The sequence below is a fragment of the Pongo abelii genome, chromosome 1 (genome assembly GCF_028885655.2).
Source record: "Pongo abelii isolate AG06213 chromosome 1, NHGRI_mPonAbe1-v2.0_pri, whole genome shotgun sequence".
NCBI lineage: Eukaryota > Metazoa > Chordata > Mammalia > Primates > Hominidae > Pongo > Pongo abelii.
The window spans coordinates 10,085,793-10,104,534 of NC_071985.2; positions in this window are offsets into that span (position 1 = coordinate 10,085,793).

An 18,742-nucleotide genomic window follows, 5' to 3' on the forward strand; every position below is an offset into this window, starting at 1 on the left:
GGTAGGGCTGAAGAGAAAGGTAACAGTTAAATTTAGCTTATTGGTTTATTTGTTTGAGATCTATATTTTAAATACATGTTAAATATGGTCTGGGGGCCTCCATATCTGAGTCGCGCAAATGTTGGTGGTGGGCCTAGTGATGGATGGGCAGGGTGCGAGCACCAGTTCCTCAGTGAGTCTGGCCAGCTGTAGATGTCAGAAATGGGAAGCAAAACTCGCAACGTCAGTGACACAAACCACATCTGGTTATCACTTTGGGTTCGGATCTGACAAATCAGAGTAGGTCAGTGAGGTCATGCGTAGCTGAAGGGCAGATATAAAGACCAGGTTTGGTCCCCAAACAGGAAGATATATAGTTAGAATCTGACTGTCAGTGGTGGCTTTTGAACTATGTAGCTTAAGGTTACCCAACATCAATGCAAACAAACCTGCCTTGAAAGGGGAACTGTCTGGTTTTGCTAGGCTCTTGCTCACATTTCCATTGATATAGGTTTTCAGTGAGGTTCCCCCTGGGTTCTCCTTTTGCAGGGGGATGGAGGGGGCTTCCCTCAGTGCAAGTAGCAACTGAGAACACATTACTTTCTTGGGGGTTTAAGCACACACGAGGCTTCTGGACATGGATTTCACCCAGATAATTGGGAAGCAAATATACACCCATTCTTTTTGAATAGAAACAAATTAACGATTATAGTAACCAAACATCACAACAAGTGACAGCTAAGAAAATAGGCTGTAGAGTCAGACAGACACACTCAAAGGGTATTCCTTCCACACACTGTTGTGTAACAGGGAAAGTTACTTTGAGTCTTAAAATTATGTCTGGGAGAATTTTCCAGACTCCTAAACCAGGCTAGGTCAATATTGGTGTCTGCTTTTTTGGTATCTCCTATTGACAGTATATGCAAAGCCATTACAACAACAAAAACAACAAACAAATTTAAAACTACTTGTACAATATACCTCTTCACTGATAAATGTGAACCCCAAGAAGCCCACAGGGCTCTTAGAAGGTCGCGCCATGCTTAGCATGTGGACATTTTTAGTTAACTGACTACATCTTCCCTATCCTTGAATTGGAATTAAAATAATATTTACCTAAAAGATTATGAGAATCAAGTTACAGAGTATGTTAATCACTTAATACAGCCTTTGGTTCTTAGCAGGTGTTGGATCTTTGGTAATTTCCTTTCTCTGTAGAAATTATATCCAAAAGTGGAAAACATACTTTTGCTGTATTTATAAAGTGCTTTTTAACACTGTTATTTATTTTAAAGAAATATTTTTGTGTTATGGTTTTTTAATCAGTGATCTAATGAATTCCCAACTCAAAATTCTACCTGTCTGGATTTGGCAATAACACTAACTGAATTTAACACACATTATTTTTTCTGCTAATGCTGCATTCTCTAAGCTAGTTTAGAAGCAAACATTTGGAATCGGCATATCCTCTTCATAACAGAACCTATTATTTGTCTCTCAGTTTCTGTCAACCTGATATGTTTCTCCATCCTCTCAGGCAGAGTCCCCTTCAGCTTAATGGATAGCTTCACCTTCCCTACAGACATAATCCATTAAAGGACAGCATACTCCTTCCCTCCCTCGTTTAAACACAGTGCACAAAGCTTAATCCATAACACAATTTTTCATTTTAACAGAAAAGCATTAACATTTTATAATAGTTGTGTCACATAGAAGAAACCCTCCTAAAGAAATAATATTGTAAATAGCATTTATTACACCATAGCAATGTTGAGTTGAGATATTTGGCCCAGTTCTCTCTGTCAATTGAACATCATGTTGTAGAGTTACTTGAAGAGCTTCGGCATAAACTCACTCTTGGAATTGTTTCTAAATCAGCCTACTTTAAAAAATGGTCTATTGTGAATAGGAGGGATAGGATGGGATGGAATTTTTCTTCCATATAACTGACTTTGACATTATAAACATTTTTACTCCATTTAAGGATCTTTTCTTGCCTATGTTAGGGATTGAGCTGAAATAATTTCACTTCCTATTAGTGACTTTATGCTTTCCTTTTGGTTTGTGAATATTTTTTAGACTCAGGATTAAAGAAGGTCCCTTTATTTAACACATTTCAGAAATTTATCATATGAGTCTATGTTAACAGTATTTGTAATTTCTTGTAAACATCATTGTTATTTCCTTGTAGACTTTCTCCTTGCAGACAGAAAAGTTTATTTTTCATAGTCTTTGTTTTTCATTGCACCAAAATTCTGATACTTTGTAATTGTAGTTTCCATTTTTGTATGTCTGCTGGTTCCATTAAACTGTATGGATGCCCAACAATCAGTATGACTTATGGTATTCCATTTCCAAAAATAAATTGGACTATGAATTTCTCTTATATCTGTCTTTATAAGTGCATTCCGAATGGCGGATAATTCACTCAGGCTGGCTGCTATGTTCTTTATTTCCAGAACAAATATATATATGATGATCGATTGGCCTCAGCAATTTCTGAGCTGTGGAGTATACTTTAGGAAGTGCTTTTTGGATGCGTTTGCACTTAAACTAATCTAGTTTGTACTTAATATAGGAAACATTATTGAAGAAAAGGGTAGAATTGAATTTGGTTGTCTACTGCTTTTCTTTATCCTCTGTTCTAAGCTCTAGTCATTTGCTGTCAACACTGAAGGGCCCCATATGTGTTCTTTCTGACCAACTGTGTGAATAACGGTTATGTGAAGATTAGCAATTAGCTCATTACAGCTTAACACTGATATTTCAAATGGATTTTCTATGCCTATGTTTTCTTATGAGACCATGCATAAATAGTTTTCATCCTGTCTTGAAGTGACCCTGGGTTGGAGTGCTATACTTAAAACCAGATGATGCCCAAAAGCTTCTGGCTTGAGTCCTGTGTTTTATAGGTGAAAAGATGTAGGCCCTGACAGATAACACAAGGTGTCTACAGTCACACGAGTGGTTATTGTGGACCTTGGACCAGAGGCATTGATACCTGTGGTGAAGTTGTAGGTTTGAACTTGTATCACTTTGGGCCTAAAAGTTAAAAATAATATCACTTTAAGAAAATAATATCCCAGCTTTAAAAGATTGCATGCTTGTTTTATTCCCCTTTAAATTAGGGGACCTATTAATACTCAGATAAGAAATAAGGCTGGTAGTAGTCTGAGGTATTTTTTTCCCCTCACTGAAGTGCCGTTTCCTTTGGTTTTGTTTTTTTACTTTTAAAAACGGTTTTTATAACTGCTCACAAAGTATTTAAAAAGGAGGTCATTTCATGGTTTTGATGCAGGCTTACTCTTGGTTTAAGGAAAAATTAATTGGTTAGTACTCAGAAAACAAATATACTTAAAGGGAAAATACATATGTATGAAAACACACACATGCACATACACGTATACACTCATACATATACATTTGCATTTTACTTTCATATCTGTTTATATACATGAATTACTACTGAGTAAAAATATAATTTCCTTAAGTTATTATGGTGCCAAACACTTTGTGGGTTTATTTGTAGAAATTTAAATTGATGCGGTGATATATTGCAAAGTTATATTGAATTATATTTATGTTGAGGAAAATTATATTAATAAGAGGAGAAGTGTTATGATTCATTCATTTTTGCTAATATTTATTTCAGATGTTAAAATATTCTTATTTTATTAATGCTTTCCCTAGAGCTTCATAAAAATTGATCTCTGATACACTTACTTAAAGAATATTATAAACTACTTCTTCCTCAATGCATTACTAATTGGAAGTGGAAGGGACAAAAGAGAACATTTCTAAATTTTAAAATTCTAATAATTTTTTTCATGTATCTTTTTTGACCAAGTGTCTACACATATCTGTGTAGTGATTACACTGATACATTTTCATTGTTTTTGCTTTATAATTGACAATCCTATTCACAGGTTTTATACGTTTATTAAGATACAGCTAAAAATGATGTTTCAATTCAATTAAAAACTCATAGTTTTTATTTAATTTTCTTTTGCTTGATTTTATTAATTTGTATTTTCTCTCCTATTGTTATGGTATGGTACCTTTCTGTATTCAACTTGAGTATTGTCATTTCAAGATGGCCTTCTTTGACTTCCAGACTCTTCCGTTATATATTCTGATCATATGCTGCGCTTCTTGTGACATTCACTGCAAGTGCAATTTATTTATTCATTTTTCTTGGTATAGTCTGTAAATTCTACGAAAGGGTCTTCCTTTTTACCACTTGATCCCTATACTCTAGGACAGTACCTGGCACGTAGTAGACGTTCAGTAAATTACTGAACAGGATAAATGGACCAAAAAATAAAGGAATTGATTTCCATAATGCATATGGTAAAGCGCATATCTTGGAATTCCACATCCGTGATCTCACCATTGAGAATATTGCTTCATTGTCAAGAGTTAGATGCCAATCGTTCTTACCAATCAACACTGACCTGATAAAGAAGATATCCTGAAAGAGTAGAACTTCTCTTGATCTTGCATGGACTATTACAAAAATTTGAGAGGAATTAACTGAGGCATATATAATCTAGAGGAATTTGTTCCCTAAAATGGCATAGGTGTTTCAAAAAATTTAGATGAGTAACAATAATTTCCTGTTATTTTCAATGCACAAGTAAGCAAACCAATGACAGAATGTTTTCAAGTTGTCACAGATTGCTTAAAAAACCCTCCCCCTCCAAACATTAAGAGAGTTCAAAGGAAAAGGTGCAACTGTGATGACCTCCTTGGGACTGACTTTGAATCATGAGATGATCCAGGTAAGCTGTATGCTTACATGGTCTGTAATGAAAGCAAAATGAGTCAGATTCATTTCACCCAGGCCAGCCAGAATTAAATGATAAGAGAGAGGAGAGAATTTCATTGCTGGTTTTAATTTTAGGAAGCATAATGCACTTTGGGTTTTGGCTCAGGGATGTTGAAGGCTATAAAGAGTACATTCCCACTCCATCAGAAAAACAACTGGATAAACTGCAAATTAATGACTTTTTTTTTTTTTTTAACCCATCAGAGAACAGGAATTGCAGAGCAAACAACTAACCTGTAACCTGGAAAGAGACAGGTGCATTAGGAGGAGATACAGGACCCTATCATTTGCTTGCCTGGGGCACACATTATCAAACACCATTTAAGCCATTGAAAAGATTTATCAAGAATTGCTAAGCAAATTGCTTAAGGCTAAGTGGGAGTGAATAGAGAGAGTGAAACTCCTTCATGATGATCACAGATGGCCTGTCACCCCCTTGCAGGCTTTCCTCCAGTGACTCCATCAGATCCTCACAGGGACCATCAGGGAGAATCCACAGACAGCTGCCTTTGGTACTGGATGGCTGAAGGAACAGCGGCCACTACCAACATGTGCCCAGACTCATGTCCCCTATAGCCTCTATGGAACAAAAGGTTTAATTACTCTCCCTACCTGTGCTGGGCATGGAAACTATCTCCAGGCAGTAAGCTGGAGCAATCACAGGCCTCACGTTGTTAGCTTCCTCTCATAGGTCACTGGCCTTCCTTGCCTGATGGTGGATGTCTTGAAAACCATTATCATGTGTATTTCTGGTTGTTTTAGGCATAAGAGTAAACTGGTTTCTGTTAGTTCACTTTGACTAGTCACAGATTCGACACCAAATGAGTGTGTTTTAGGACCAAATTTACAAAACAAACAAACAAAAAATTCCCAATAGCATTTTGTGTTTTAGAATTGCGAATAAAGAATTGTGGACCTGTATGTACAGTCTTCACTTGGCCTAAAGCACAGATTATAAATTCCTGAAGTGCAGAGTCAATTCTTTTACTGAGATGTTCTGATATCCTTATATGTTATAATTACAATTTTACATCATGGGATCTCTATAAGGTACATTTGTTATTACTATTATTTCCTCTCTAAAAAATTATCCTATTCATGTTTATGTAAATTATACATTTTTTTCACTGAAGGCATTAAAAAAATGGATGATGTTTTCCAAAGCATCTCTCAATAATATTTTATAATCCTGTTACATATTTTAGTAAGGGAGATTTCTTGAAGGGTTGTCAAATTGATGTCTCGAACTGATTCAGGGCCTAATTCCCTGAATTAGTTTAGGAAAAATTTTAAGTTTTTCAAAAATGCAAGATTGAGTCATGGAATTTTTAGGGTCATTGCTAGTCAAGGTCTTTACCACAGAACAAAATTCGAAAGGAACATTACAGTTTTTAAATAACTTCATTCAGTGTGTCAGCTTTGTTTCTGAATGGCTGTTCCTTTAATTGCTCTAATTCTCATGAAAGTCAAAAAACTGTATTTTATTCACTCTACCTTTAAGGCAATTTCTAACTCAATTTTCCTTATCTCCTGTTTTGTATTCCTAGTTTGATACTTTTTCATGTTACATATTTTATACGAATTCTAGAGAATGTTCTCTCAATTTGTACTTTATAATCAGAAATATTTGGTATTTTATTTTTATTGATATGCACATATCCCAAACTGGGCAACAAAGTGGCCCTAGGACATCATGGCAAACCCACAGAGTGTTGTGAGATATCTTAAAATTGTAAGAAATCATAGTGACACCAGATAAGATGGACATTGAGTGAACTACTGGCTTGAGTGAGTTCAAAATTCCAATATTAGCACGTGCTATATTCATTTCAAGTGGAACATATCTTTGTAAAACTGTTTTTAGGCAATTGCTGTGATAAATAGCAAGAACCATGCAAAAAATGAAGTAGAATATGAAATGAGGGGCTGGCATTTAGTCTGATTCTGAGATTTGAGGGTTGTGGATGCCCAGCAAATACTCATATCCCATAAATTACTAAATGTGGTTCATCAAGAGTGAAAAATAATTTTATCTCATGCGTTATTTTTAATAATGTGTTATGTTAGGGGTATTATAAAGTTGTTGAGCTTTATCTGTTTAATAAGATAAACGGACATTTGTTTGTGGTACTGTGAAACAATGAAAGACCCTAAGGGGCCGAGAAAGGAGAATGTATTGGAACCTCTGTATTAAAACCTTCACTCAATGGGCCATAGTAATAATAGTAATAACAATGAAAATAAAAATATCTGTAGTATATAATTGAGCATCTTCACACCAGGAGTAGTACATGTTATTTTAATGCATACTGTGAAACTATAATATTAAAATTATTTGAAGACTGAGAAAATGGAAGATCCCTCCCATTTTTATCTGCATAGCTATCAGGTGGCTGTTCTAAGTGCTAAATCTATGTCTGGAAAAGGCAAAAATATTTTAATATCATCATCATGACTATTAAAATAAACATAGTATAACTATTGCCCAGGTCTGCATTAATTTGAGGTTTCTAGATTTAATTTTTAGCTTAATTTTTTTAAAACACTTTATCTGTTAAAAGTGAAAAGAGAATGAAAAAGAAAATATTTTTGAGCTCTAAGATTCTATACTACGTAGATCTTTGTTTATCCACTTCCAAATTTCACAAGATCTTTTATCATTTCAAATTTAGTATTACTTCTGCTTTTTATTCAGTCTCATAATTGACGTTAGTTTGTGTAAGAATCAACGAATGAAGCAACATTAAATTTAAAACCAGTACCTATTATGTAGATCTATGCAATGACAGTAAAAAAGATTCAAAGCAGTAAAATGTGGTAGGAATTAAAATATAAAAAATCTTTGTTATACAAATAAATAAGAGCAACTGTGCTAATTTGAACTATGAAACTAATATAATAATCTTAATTAATGGAAAAGCAGAATTATAGATTTTGTTAGGAAAAGTTACTTTCATTACCTTCAAATACATTTTTCAGCTTATTTTAGGCTATTACTATATTAGCAAATAGAGGAGCTTTACTTCTTAAGTTTAACTAAATTGAAGGTTTGTGAAATATGTCTAAATTAGGTTTTGCCAAATATGTCTAACTTAGATTTTGCCAAATAAAAAAAAAATCTTTTAATAATGAGATTATTCAAAAACTACTTTGATTTCCTATGCTGTGTTCCAAGCTCAATGTTTTAATAATTAAAGAAAGTGAATTATAAAACACAAGACAGTTAATTAAATTTAGTTTTCTTGAGAAGAAATCAATGAAAAGGAATATACACCAATGTTCATTCATTTTTTCGATTAAAAAATGATGTATAATTACAAAGAATAAAATAAAAAGACTATAAATGTGTAAGTTAATGAAGCTGACAAGTAATTACACTTGTTTCACCAACACCTTAATCAAGATAGAGAACATTGTTCTCACCAGAGAAATCCCTAGTTCTTAATTCCAAACATTCTGCTTTTCTTTGAGAACCAACAACTATTCTAATTTCTACACAGGTAGATTTCTTTTGCCATCTAGACATTTGTAAATTGAATCATATAGCACATTCATGGTTGCAACTGAATTATTCTACTCATACAATAATTCTGAGATTCAGATATGCTATTGCATGCATCATTAATTCATTTATTTTCCTATCTGAGCAGTAGTTCATTTTATCAGTATACTACAATTTAAAAATTCCATAATTTGACACTGAGTACTAATTAAACAATTATTTAAACTTATTTTCATTTGATTTATGTTAATAATAATTGCTTTGAAGTCTGGGACAGCTAAATTCACCTTCTGAAACCATTCAATGTCTACTCTGTTGACAGTTTTTGTTACTTGGATATGGTTCATATTTTTCCTTTTCTCCATATCTTGTGATTTGGGGGTAAAAGCCAGACATCATTGATAATATATTGTAGAAAGTCTGGAATCTGTTTTGCTTCTTTAAGGATTCTTGGTTTGGGGTTTTAGGAGGCAGTTATCCTGGGCTCCACCTGTGAAATTTTTCTCTCCTGCAGTGTGAAGCAGCTGTTCCAGTTACTATTGCTGTGTAACATATTATCCTAAAACTTAATGGCTTAAAACAATCATTTCATTATTATTATAGATGATGTGAGTTAGCAATTTGAGAAGATCAAGCTAGGATGGCTTGTTTCTGCTCCATTGGAACTGGTCCTTCACTTGTAAAGACTCAAATATTGAGGTGACTTTTTGGCTAAAGGCTGGATTCAGTTGAGGACCACTAATTGCACCTAAGCTGGGATAACTGAAAGACTGATGAAGCACCTATATGTCGCCTTTCCATTTGGTTTAGATTTCTCACATGATACAAGTCTCAGCATAATGCAACTTTATTTTGCGGTTGAAACTTTCAAAGGTGATTGCCCCAGCAAACAAGGCAGAGCTGCATGCAATTTCTGTCTTAGCGTCAAAAGTCAGGCAGCATCACTGCCACCACATTCTATCCAAAGTGAGGAATAAGTTGGCCAGGATGCAAGCTGAGAGGGTATAGTTCCTATTTCTGGATGGGAAGAAGGTCAAAGTCATATCGTAGAAAAGCATGATGTGAGATATTGCTACAGCCATATTTGAAAAAAAAATAACCAAGTAACCATCTTTCCTTATAAATTTTTGAGTATGTTTAAAATAGTTATACAGTTATTTTAAATCCATGCCTGCTAATTTCAATACCTGGGATCTTTATAGATTAGGTTTTGTGATTTTCTTTTGCATTTTTTCTTTTCTCAACATATTTGTATTCTTTGTGTGTCTAATTAGATTTGATTGTATGTAGTACTTTTTGTATATTAATAGAACAATAGTGGAGATTGAAATAGACTACCACTTTGCTTTTACATTTTGCAAAGTATGTGAGCTTATTCCTTATAAACAGATAAAGTGGTGATCTTTCAGATTTCTACTGAATTTTGAGTTTATTGGGGATCTTGGCTGCAGCTTTAAGAACATTGAATTATGTGAGTCCTTTTTGCTTTACATTCTCAAGTTACTTGCTCTTTTTTTGAACAAAATTCAGAGGTTGAAGAGAGGAGAATAATTGCAATGCTAATTAAAACATTGTTAGATTTCGGAATCTTTCAGACTGTAGTCCATTCCTGCCTGTTTTTACCATTGCCAGTGGCTCTGTTAGTCGTTCTTTGCCTTTAGCAAGCCTTGTCTTTCAGTGACCTCATGTTTACCCTCCAAAGTTGCCACAACTTGCTGCTAACCTGTGACGGTTTCTTCTCTTTGGAAATCAGTTCACCAAGCCTTTTTTTTTTTTCCTTCATCGACTGCTGTTTGATAGTCCCATTCTTAAAGATTTTTTTTTTTATTTTATGTGAATTTTTATTGATGTTACTGTAAGACTGATAGTGTTTTGGACTGTTCTTATATTAATCAGAAGAAAAACCTGTTTATTCAGCTTTAATGTGACAAATATTTAAAGAGGTGCAAACCTGCAGAAATTGATATATTTCTTCTTGTCAAACCAGGCTTACCCTCTAAATCTCTAGAATTTTTTTTAATGGATTTAGACAGTAAATAATATTCTAAAATATCTGTTATTTAATTTTGAAATATTTTAAGTACTTATATGCTTATACACATACACACACAATTTACATATGCACAGTATGTAATTTGTCTACTTGATAATGACATTAAATATTATAATTTATTTCATAATATGAATTACCAGAGGAAAAAAATAAAATAATATGCGAGCAGTTGAGTTGGGCTGATGTTATATAATTATAGGAGTGCCTGGAGAATACTCATTCAAGATTAAAATAGATTAAAACATACCGGGTAGTTCCTAAAATAGATTTAACATGCAGGATTTATAATTAATTTCAATACAGAACCTAATTTTTGGGAAACCAGTGTTCTCAGGAAACACTTTGAGAAATATTATACATGAATTCTGAGAATGGAAAATTACTTGTGAGCTGGAATCATCAGCAGTAATTCCTCAAGGAAGTTGAACTTTGGGTAGACTTTAGGACTGTAGAAAGTTTGGAAGAGATGAAAGAGAGAGGCTACGGCAATTCCATTTAGATTTTGTAGGAGACAGAGAAGCTGAGAAGAGGGAGTGTGATGTATGAGTCAGAACATGGACATGGGAATTGGATTCGCCTGGACTGGATGCAAGTTCTGCCCTTTAACTGGTTTGACGATCCTAAGCAATTGAAATCCACTGAGACTTTATTTTTGTTCTGTAAAATTGGTAGTGCCATTCTTCTTCTAAGCTGTTAGATCGACTAAACAAAACTTAAGTGTAAACTTAGAGCAGATATTAACACACAGATCACTCAATACATGTTAATTTCCTCCATTTCCAATACATGTTAATTTCTTCTTCCTCCCAATAGAGTAGAGGGAGCAAAATATGGGAAAGTGGAACCTAAACAGGAAGTGGGGTTAGTTTACGAATTTTTCTATTTCTTTCTTTAGATCATTTCTGCTGCTGTTACCCATGTCCGGTAAGAACAGTCTACTCATTCTTTTGCTCAATCCTACAACATTACTTCAATTATGTCAATCTTCTTCCCAGGATTCCTCTAGAGTAAATATCTATGATGCTTGAACTCTAATGTCTATCCGGCATTGGACTTTGCCCATCCACAAAGACCAGTGCCTTTGTACATTTGAAGAAAGAAGTAAAATCTCATGAAGAAAAAGATGTACTGGTTACAGTATCTCAAATTCTTTAGTATATTGAAGACCCTAGTCTTCATTTCCAAGCCCAAAGACACTAGCTTATCACTGCCTAGAGTGAGCAGGCCATGAGAATCTGAACTAATTAGGCAGAAAGGGGATCTAAATAGTGACATGGACTACTAATAAATTACACTTAGAAAATATCTATCATGGGAACTAGAATGCCCTGTTTCCCTTGGACACTTTGCATATCTTCTTTTGTTATTTAAGTTTTTCCTTTTAAGTGCATTCACAACACTATTCATAATAGTATATTTCAAGGGCATCCAATCTTTTTGGCTTCTCTGGGCAACATTGGAAGAATTGTTTTGGGTCACACATAAAATTCACTAACAATAGTTGATGAGCTAAACAAAAATAAAATCACATAAAAATCTCATAGTGTTTTAAGGAAGTTTATGAATTTGTATCAGGCCACATTCAAAGTCATCTGGGGCTATATGAGGCCCGCAGGTCATGGGTGGTATAAGCTTGGTGTATTCATATTCATTACAAAGCTTAATGTGCTAGTAAGAATAATTGTCCAATGTTACCTCCCATTGTCAGACTCAGAAACCAATATTTGTCACACTCAAGTTCTTTAGGCTAGTGGGTTTACCACTGACCAAATTATTCTGCTACATCTTACTTTAATAATTTAAATATCACAGAGCAATCTTTTTTCCATCATTATTAGAGTTTGGAGGATCATATCACTTACTCCTGTTTCACAATAATTTACATAGCGCTGCTGCCATTCAATATCTACCCAGCTTCTTATCTGATCTCCGCAGGAAAAACCTTGATGCTCTCAAAATGTTTTCTTTTGACACCAGAGTGAACTTTATAAGATGCAAATCTGGTCATGTTACTTCCCTGCTACAATCTTCAATTGCTTCCTATCACCTTCATAATAAAGTCAGCCCTTGTTTAGAATGTCTCGGGGGCCTTTCATGATTGAGCATTTGTTCATCTCTTCCATCCACCCTCATAGATGTGCAGGTCACCACAAATGTATCATTTTCCTTTTAACTCTGGTTTCTTCTGCACAATGACTCTTTCCCATTTGACAGCCTAGTCTCTCAAGTAGGGCAGTCCTGATCATCTTTCAGGACTCTTTCTAGCGGTTTCTCCCATAGAAAACTCTTCTGAGCACCAGTTCCTCATGCCCCCGTACTCCAGCTGGATAGGTATATTATTCTCATTTGTTGCTGCATGTATGTCTGTTGGTTCTTCTCTCTCTAAGGTAGTCCTGTCTTTTGTATCTCACTGCATGATTAGCTTTTTGAAAGCACAGAACTAGGTCTTATCGTATGTGGTAAACCTTGTTTTTATGCAGTGCTTGACATACAGTATGCATGTGATAAATGTTTGTTGAATAAATGAATAAGTTCTTGGTTAATCAGTGCTTGACATACAGTATGCATGTGATAAATGTTTGTTGAATAAATGAATAAGTTCTTAATTGTTCAATGCATAAATAAATCATTTATATCTTTGTCTTTCTGAATAGGAATTTGTTGCCTCAACCATGATTCTGCCTCTGGAAATCGGTCTTATATTCTTTTTATGTCTTTGATGGTACATAGCATAGTATTGAACATATAATAAATACTCAATAAACCATTTCCAGTGGCTAGATTAATATGTTACATCCTGTAGCTTTTTTAGTCAATGTTATTTTTGTGGTTGTGTATATGTATTTAACTTATATTTCTAAGACTAACCATAGAAACACAAACATATCCTGAATGAATACAAGTCTGAAAGATTATGCTCTTGTTTTTGATCCATATGAATATCTGGTTTACCTATCACATATTCTCTATGTTAATTAAGTAGTCATTATTTTCAAAATAAAAGCTCCTGAATTGCATTAAGTGTTCTACAACCATTTAAATCTTACCTTTATTGCACATACTCTCTTTTTTCAATAGGGAAAAACAATTACCATATTCATAAGTGATATGTACAATAACATTTTCAGGATAAACATTTGTCAACCTTTGTATATTCTTTTGTTTTTGCTTTTTGTTTTGTATAAATGTAGAGGTTACAAGTGCAGTTTTGTTACATGAGTATGTTGTGTAGTGGTTAAGGCTGGGCTTTTAGTGCAGCCATCACCTGAATTATGTACACTGTACCCATTAAAGCTTTACATTTTGATGAAAGGCAAGAAATTATGTGACTTGTGTGTGAAATGAAAACATGCTTCTAAAAATTAAAATACACTTTATTAATACATTGTAATGGGCTTTATTTACAAATAAAACATTTAAGAAAGCAATATGTATACTGTCAATGGCTGGTGTTTTTGATACTGCAGTAAAAACAAAATAGGACAAAGTAAATAGAGCTAGATGGAAAACTTAAAATCCTGTTGGCCGGGTTGGACTTCCCTGTGATAGCTTGCATTACTTTTCTATTGCTGCGATAAAAAATTACCATGAATTTAGTGGATTAACACAAGATACATGTATTGTCTCACAGGTTTATAGGTCAGGAGTCTGATGGACTTGACAGAGTCCTTGCTCAGGGTGATTGAAGGCCCAAATCAAGGTGCTGTAGGGGCTGCATTCCTTACTGAACGCTCTAGGGAAGAAGAATTCTTTCCAAGCTTGTTCAGGTTGTTGGCTGTGTTCAGCTCCTGGCAGTTGAAGGACTAAGGCAGGCTTCCTGGCTGGTGGCTGGCCAGGGGCTGGGCTTTGCTTCTGGGGCTGCTCAGATTCTTTCTCATGCTTTCCGTAAGATCCAGTCTGGCCAGGGAGGTCAAGCTCCTCTCACACCTTGAAACACATCATATCTTTCTTGCCTAGTAGCTGGAGAAAGTTTTTGCTTTTAAGAGGTCATGTGATGAGATTGGGTCCACCTGGATAATCCAGGATAATCTCCCTATTTTCAGGTCCATAAAGTTAATTACATCTGCAAATTCCCTTTTTCATTGTAATAAAACAATTGACAGGTTCCAGAGACGAGGGTGTGGACATCTTCAGAAGGCAATTTTTCTTACTGAACAACCTGTAACATTAGAATTTGGAATAAAAGTCCTCACCACAGCCCAAATTCCTCTTAAAGCTTGGAAGATTTGGTGATAGAACCAATAGATTATCTTGATAGGTTTTCTTTTCTTTTCTTTTTTTTAGAGGGATAGACATTTAACTTTAAGCTGTCATTTTTCTTAATATCTCCATTTAAACACTTGGGTAGATTTGTAGAATTTTAATGTAAACATCAAGAACTTCAATATATTATATCCAGAAATAATTAATTTCAACAACATTTATATTTAATAAATATTGTAATTATTTATTATAATTTATTACAGTATTACATTTTAATATAAGTGTCTAGCAAGATTAATTGAGAGCAAACTATTTGTCACTGAGGCTCACTTTATGCTGACTGGCTTGGCTTTTGAGTAGTGAAACTTTAAGACTGAAATGGTCAAAGGAAAAGAGCTGGCACCAAAACACAGGAAGAGACAGAAATTGGAACACTCTGTGACTTAATAGGAGGCAACAAATTACTGGAAGCTGATTCTGCTTCTTCTGAAGAATTTGTGGAAATTAGGGAGAAGACATGGGATTGTGCATGCAAATCTCTTTTTGAGATAAATTTTACTAAGGAAATAAAACATCAAAGAATGTCTCTGAAGGAAGCAATTAATCTGACTTTTCATCGATACATGTTTTTCATACGTTGTAACTTAACAATGTTTGGAGGTATTTGAATTTATAAAACAGGATAAACAATCTCAGAATAGTCACATTGTTCAGTTCTAAGGAAATTGAAGACAGGTATATGATGTGTGCTTAATTTGAAGGAAATAGTATAAGTGAAAATGTTCCAGCAGGAACTGCTAAAATCTTTTTCTTAGCTTTTGTCCAAACTTTGCATATAACTTTACTGTATTACAGCAGGTAAATACACCCCTTGATGTACTAGACATGGTTTTCCCACTTTCACGTTATAACCTAGACATGCAACTCTGCTATTTCCCACATTGTTGTGAGTCCTATAGAATCATCCAGTCTATATTAACAGCTTATTGGCAGGTGATTCTGGTAATTAAATATGAGACTTAATTTGAGATTTTCATCTGAAATGTTTACCATCACTTCTCACCATTCTATGCCTGATCTATAATAGGAGGAAGGGACAATATTCACTATTAATTATGTTGTTTCCAAAGATTTTAAAGTATTGCCAGGTGTGAATGTAATATTTTCTTAGTAGGGACCAAACTGAAATTAGATAAACAAGTTATGATTAAAGGCTATAAAGAATATAATCAAGTACTCTCAGTCAATTGTAGGAAAGGGAAGGAAATAACATCACAAAAGTCAAATATTCTTTTGGGGTCCAGCTTGGAAAACACATTGGTTGATATTTAACATTTTACAATTCTCTCCCATAGGAAATTTGAATTAAGGCATTATTTTCACTAACTGACCCAAAATATTAGGAACTAAGAGACAATAAAGCAAAAAGGAAAAAGAAACATGAAATGTCAGTACCCTAAGACAGTTTTATTAATAACGCTTTGCTCACGTATGTATTCTCTTGCTCTAATTTTAAGCATTAAGATTATTTCTGATTTATGCTAATACAAAAGCCCAAAATGGTATCTCATTTTTAAAATTATACTCATTTGAATGCATATCAATGGAATATATTTTATGTTTTGGGCCCATTGTATTTCTTCTTTTGTGACACATCTACCCAATGGCCTATTTTTCTATTGGTGCACTTGTTCTTTCCTTGAAGAGAGGTTATCGGCTTTTATTTATGTCCTATATCACAAATAATTTTTACTAGGAGCTAATTTGCCTTTCAGTTTTACCTATGGGGTTTGACACTTCATAAATTGTATTTACTGAAGTCTATTAAAAATTTTTGTTGTTTCTAGCCTTTTAATCATGCTCAAAAAGACCTTTTTAGTATAATATTTTAAATTTGCTTATATATTCTTCTACCTTTATATCCTCATATTTTACATATAAATCATCAATTTCTCTGAATATTATTTTGGTATAGTTCTTGATGTATTTTTTTCCAAAATAGCCTAACTGAACATTGTTAAATGTATTGACAAAATTATCAATTCCTTTTTATTTAAAAAGATGTATATTGAAAATGTATCTATACTTGAATCTACTTCTTGACTTTCTGAGTCACTGATTTATTGGCCTGTTCTGATGCCAAGAACACAGGCCTTTAATTAGCTTTACATTTTCAACACTTGATAGGGTTTATCTTCTTTACATAAGCTAAAATTTCATAAATTTCTCAAGTTTTCTTTCATCATTATTCTTTTACATAAATTTAAGCTATATTTTAACATCTTTCAAAATTAGGTTGAGGTTTCAATTGGGATTATTTTACATTTCTAAATTTATTTTGAGGATAATTGAGTCACTGCCCTCAGTATTCTCATCTTTCTGGCAAATACCTTACTTCTCCACTAGGAGAAATTTTTACATATGTATTAATATTATAGTCTATCCTGATAGCACTTATTTGATTTAGGATAGGTCTACTGGTATCTACTTTTGTCTGACAATTATTTAAAAATAAATCTTATATTTATTTTTAACCTCAGCTTATAACAGATTTCTTTTGCCTCAATAATTCTACTAGTTATTGAAATCAGATACTTAATAATTGCTAAATTTTAATCTGGTGCTACATATCGATAATTAATTTAATATAATGAGCTACTTTGATCTTACAGTTTAGTAGAAAGATTCATATTTCCATTGTTGCTCTCCTTATAGTTACTCTGACATTTGATCTTCCCTCTTCTGCTGTACTTAGCTTTTCATTGCCTGTCATCCCTCTCTAATATCCTCTCTACAATGTCTTCCATGTCTTTCTCACTTTCCTCTCTTAGGTATGTGATTTTGTCAGTGCCATTCTCCACATCACTTATCTAAGTTTGGGTACTATTGATTCTGCTCTTTATTTACTTCATGTAATTTTCTTCCTTTTTTATATTTTAAAATCCTCTCATACTTCATCAAGACCAGTTTTTTTTTAAGAAAAGTATTACAAAATAGGAACCACACGACTTCCACGTAATTTTTCTTTTTCCTTTTTTTTTTTTCTGAGACATGGTCTCACTTTGTTGCCCAGGCTGGGATACAGTTGGGATACAGTGTTTGTGTTTTTTTGAGAAGGGTCTCATTTTGTTGCCCAGGCTGGTCTCCAACTCCAACCTGGGCAACAAAATGAGACCCTGTCTCAAAAAATCACAAACACTGTTCCCTGCAGCCTTGACCTCCCGGACTCAAGCAATTGTCCCAGCCTCCCGAGTAGTGGGGCTACAGGTGTGTGCCACCACGCCAGCTAATTTTTGTATTTTCTTGTAGAGATGAGGTTTCATTATGGATGCCCAGGCTGGTTTCCAACTCCTGAGCTCACGTGATCCACCTGCCTCAGCCTCCCAATATGCTGGGATTACAGGCATGAGCCATTGTACCTGCCCATGTAGATTTTTTCCATAGGGAAAACTTTGGTTTGTATGTCTCTCCTTAACTGCACTTTAAATATTTTTGTAAGTGCTTTCTCAGTTGTTTAGGGGATAACAATCACCTGAATAAATACATGTGCTATAACTATTAGACAAAATCAATGAGGTATTCTTAAAAAACAGAAAATGATGATCTTTCATTATAATGTGTGCTGATAATGCAACAATACCCAACCAAATACAGATATATAAGTAAATCACAGCTTTTAAAACCACATTATCCTTTTCTCCCATGAATCTATCAAAATTTCAATTAACCTGCAGAATCTATATTGAGCTCATAGAAAAGAATAACTTATTATAATTATATCTAAGATAATTCATTCACCTACACAGAACATTTTACCAGAATGGCAGAATACACCCATCTCTGGGTGGCTACATTGACACGATGCCTCAGATAAAAATTGTGTCGTATAAAATCATCTTATAAAGTACTCTTATGCTTTAATAAAGGTAAACTTATAAAGTTTTTTATAAAGAAGTACAAACAAAATTAATCTTACATACATGATGTCATTTGATTTAATCTTGAAAAAGCTACTATGACCCTCATAATTTTATCATCCCCATTTTTCCAGTGACTAAAGGTTAGGCTCACACTTCTATTTACCCTAGTTAATTCAGCTAGTTTAAAGATGAGATTAATTCTCAAACAAATGTCTTTAGACTCTAAAATAATGACTCTTTCTACAACAGTTTTCTGC